Source organism: Octopus bimaculoides, chromosome 21 (assembly GCF_001194135.2).
Source record: "Octopus bimaculoides isolate UCB-OBI-ISO-001 chromosome 21, ASM119413v2, whole genome shotgun sequence".
In the NCBI taxonomy this organism is placed as follows: Eukaryota; Metazoa; Mollusca; class Cephalopoda; order Octopoda; family Octopodidae; genus Octopus; species Octopus bimaculoides.
Genome location: NC_069001.1, coordinates 7,442,121 through 7,446,001, shown reverse-complemented (window position 1 = coordinate 7,446,001; position 3,881 = coordinate 7,442,121). Strand labels below are relative to the sequence as shown.

General features: G+C 36.2%; 1 protein-coding gene across 2 annotated transcripts in view; it reads left to right on the top strand.

Annotated features, from left to right (window-relative positions):
* Positions 1–3,881, top strand: part of LOC106883894 (disabled homolog 2-interacting protein-like) — a 285,725-nt gene that overhangs the window by 47,133 nt on the left and 234,711 nt on the right. The window contains exon 1 of one of the 2 annotated variants that reach the window (XR_008266465.1): positions 314–2,234. The exons of the other annotated variant lie outside the window; for it this stretch is intronic. The gene's annotated coding sequence lies outside the window, so the exon portion shown is untranslated. Of the gene's footprint in view, positions 1–313; positions 2,235–3,881 lie in introns of those variants that run through there. 2 annotated transcript variants of the gene reach the window in all.

The following is a 3,881-nucleotide window of genomic DNA, read 5'->3' as shown; positions in this document are numbered from 1 at the left end:
GGTGGTAGGGGGTTGGGTGTGGAGTTTAGTATTTTTTGCTTTGTTTTCTTTTTTTTTATTCTCTCTCAATCAAGTTTGCTAGAACGGTCAGTTTTATATCTAACTGACCACTACCACCGGCCGTATTTTAGTAGTAAATATCCTTTATAGTTGATAAATAACTACCATTAGATAGTGTCGTCTCTCTCTCTCTATATATATATTTGTGTGTGTGATATATATATATATATATATATATATATATATAGATAGATAGATACAGATATATATATATATAAATGTACATCTAATGTATGTGTGTATCTAGCTTTTATTTAATGGATTCTGTGCATGTGTGTGTGATGGCATGGTATGATGTTGTAACATGGTGATGTGGTTTAGAGGTCGTTGACAAAATGTTTGACAATCAATATCGACTACGAATTTAATGTGTTGCCCTTTTTCATTCCGTAATCTGCAGCCATCACTAACCAACACAACACAACACAGCACCGGCACTGGCACCTACCTCTCTAACTGCTCTGACATCAATGTAGATGGTGGTTATATCTATCGATCTAGCCATCTACATTTGTGTGCGTGCAGGCATGTGGGCTTATATTTGAATATGTGCATGTGTGGTGTGTGTGTGTGTGTGTATGTTCATGTTTGTGTGTAGGAAAAATTAGGTACAAGCGAAGAAGATATGCGCTCACACATGCACATATGCTCATACACATGTGTATATATATATAAATATATATATATATATATATACATATGGTGGTGCCCCAGCATGGCCACAGCTCATGAACTGAAACTAGATAAAATGAAAACAAATGAAAAATAAAATGATATATATACATACATAAATGTATGCTCACACACACATATATATATATATCTTTGTCATTTGTATATACATAAATACACACACATACAATATGCACACACACACACACACACACACACACACACATGGATGGATAACTTACGTAGGTAGATAGAACTGATAAGGACACACAAAGATAGAGGACCTAGGATTAAAGGGACAGGTACACACGTACACACACACACACACACACACACATTTATTTATTTATACTGACATACACATGTGTGTGTGTGTGTGTATATATGTATGTGATAGATAATGATAGATGGTTAAAGCTATGTTAAGACTAACAGATACAGATAGACAATGAGATGAAGGGCAAGAAGGGAGAGCGGCGGTGGGGGGGGGGACATTATATAAATAGATATAAGATAGATCTCTAGATAAACTGACTGTATTTTCATTATCACTCCTGATGAATGATGTAGCATGGTTGACTGACAGACCAACCGACCGACTGACAAACTGACTGTTAACCTCACCAATATCACCACCACCATCACCACCACCACCACCATCACCGCCACCATCATCTACTTTAGTGCTCTCTCTCTGTCTTTTTCTCCTCCTCCTCTTCCTCCTCCTCCCTCCTCCCTCTGCTACTTGCTGATGCACTGCAATCAGGCAGGCAGACAGTCAGCCAGCTAGTCAGTCAGGCCGCCCCCCCCTCTCTTCATCCATTCTCCTCCTCCTCCTCTCCATAGTATTATATTCTACTACAACATTTATCTTGTGTAGTCCATCCACATACACACACAAGTCACCACAGTACTACACGCGTGCGCGTGCATATATGTATACAGATATACACTTATACATCTATATACACAAGAACAAACCAGGTGATCATAGTCAGTCGTCATCATTATCATCATCGTCATCATCATCATCATCACTATAAATAATGCTATGATAAATCACAATACTACTGGCTTCTTCAGCTGTTCTCCCTCTCTTTCTCTTGCTGGGGTTTTTTTTCCCCCCACAAATTAAGAAAACACGGAGAGGTGACAGTAATTCTAGATGGCAGTAACAACAATTAAACGGTGATTGCAATAATAATAATAATAATAATAATAATAATAATTAAGAATCGCTCTTAATTCCAAGCAAAAAAAGAAACAAAAACAAAAAAAAAAGGCACACTGCTATCTGGAATTCTGGAATCAGTTGTGAAGGATTTGAAAAGAAGCAAAATAGTTTGTTTGTTTGTTTTTTTATTATATGTTTGGAATATACCATCTTCATCCAAGAGAGAAATTATGGATGTTGACAATAGCAGTTTCGGCCTGGAACAAGTGAATGGTTCGACAGATTTAGATGTACAGGATGGAAATACGTACTCCATACAACCAGCAACGTAAGAAGCAATCCTTGATGTGTATTTAGCTGTCTGTCAATCTGTCTATTTATCTGTTTATCTATCCATACACCCATCCATCTGTTTGTAAATCTATTCATTTATGTATGTCCATCAATGTATGTACCTTTAAATAGCTGGTCTACCTATCTGTTTATCTACCAATATTACCTATTCGTTGTTTGATTATCTGTGTCTACCAGTATCTGTCTATTTAGCTGCGTGTATCTCTCTATCTATCTATCTGTCCATCCTAGCTATTGGTGTTTGTCTGTCTTTGTGTTTGCATATCCTTCTAGCTATCAATGTCTGTCTATTTGTCTATCTATCAGTGTTTATATATCTGTCTATTTATCTGTGTCTGTCTGTCTATCTCTCCTTCTATCTGTCCGTGTCTGTCTATATATCTGTCTGCTTCCCTATTTATCCCTCTGTCACATATGTCAATCCATCTACCTTCTCCATCTATCTATCTATCCATCCATCTATCTATTTGTCTATCCGTCCATCCATCCATCCATCCATCTATCTATCTATCTATCTATCTATCTATCTATCTATCTATCTATCTATCTATCTATCTATCTATCTATCTATCTATCTATCTATCTATCTATCTATCTATCTATCCATCTATCTATCTATCTATCTACCTAGCTCGGTCTGTCCGCTTCTCTATCCATCTATCACATATGCCAATCAATCTACCCCCTTCTCTCTCTGTTACTCACTTTCTCTTTCTCTCTCAAATACACACACACACACACACACACACACACACATTTGACATTCTATTCATTCATCCATCATGTGTCTGTTTCAGTTTCTTTTTACTCCATTACAATTAAGAATTAATTGATAAATAATTTACTGTATTAACTAAGGCGGATAAGGGGTTTGTGTTATTTACTTTATCTACAACATTGTTGTATGTGTGTGTGTGGAAGGGTCGGTGGTGGTTTGTTGGTCTCCACAGAGGATGTGTGGGGAAGTGAGGTGTTTCTTTTCTTTTTTCTAAAACTATTATAAATTTTAATACGTATTTATCTCCATCACTCAGTTTTGATGTGTGTGTATGAATATATGTATGAATATGTGTGAATCTATGTAAATATATTTGTTTGTGAACATGTGGTAATCTCTGTACATATGTGTGTGTGTGTGCACAATTACATTCACTCAGCTATATGTATTGAGTACATTTTTCTGAAGCTTGCTTCCCAACCACATCATGGCTCCAGGTTCTGAGTTCAGTCTCATTGCATGGTACCTCGGGCAAGTGTCTTCTACTATAGCAGCACGCCAACCAAAACCTCATGAGTGGATTTGGCACATGGAAACTGAAAGAAGCCCATCACATATATACAGTATATATGTGTGTGTGTGTGTGTGTGTGTATTTCAAAAATTTAACAAAAACACAACAAACGGAAAATTTTACGAGAAACATGTCAAACAGAAAATTGGTAGCTAATTCTTTTATCAGTCAACATCCAAAACATCCTTGGAATTTCATGCCTTTATATATAGGTGCTACCTGGCACCCTCAGTCACAATTAGTGACAACCGAATATTATTTTTTGGTTTCATATAGCATATAAACTACACTTGTAATTTTATATATATATATATATATATATATATATAT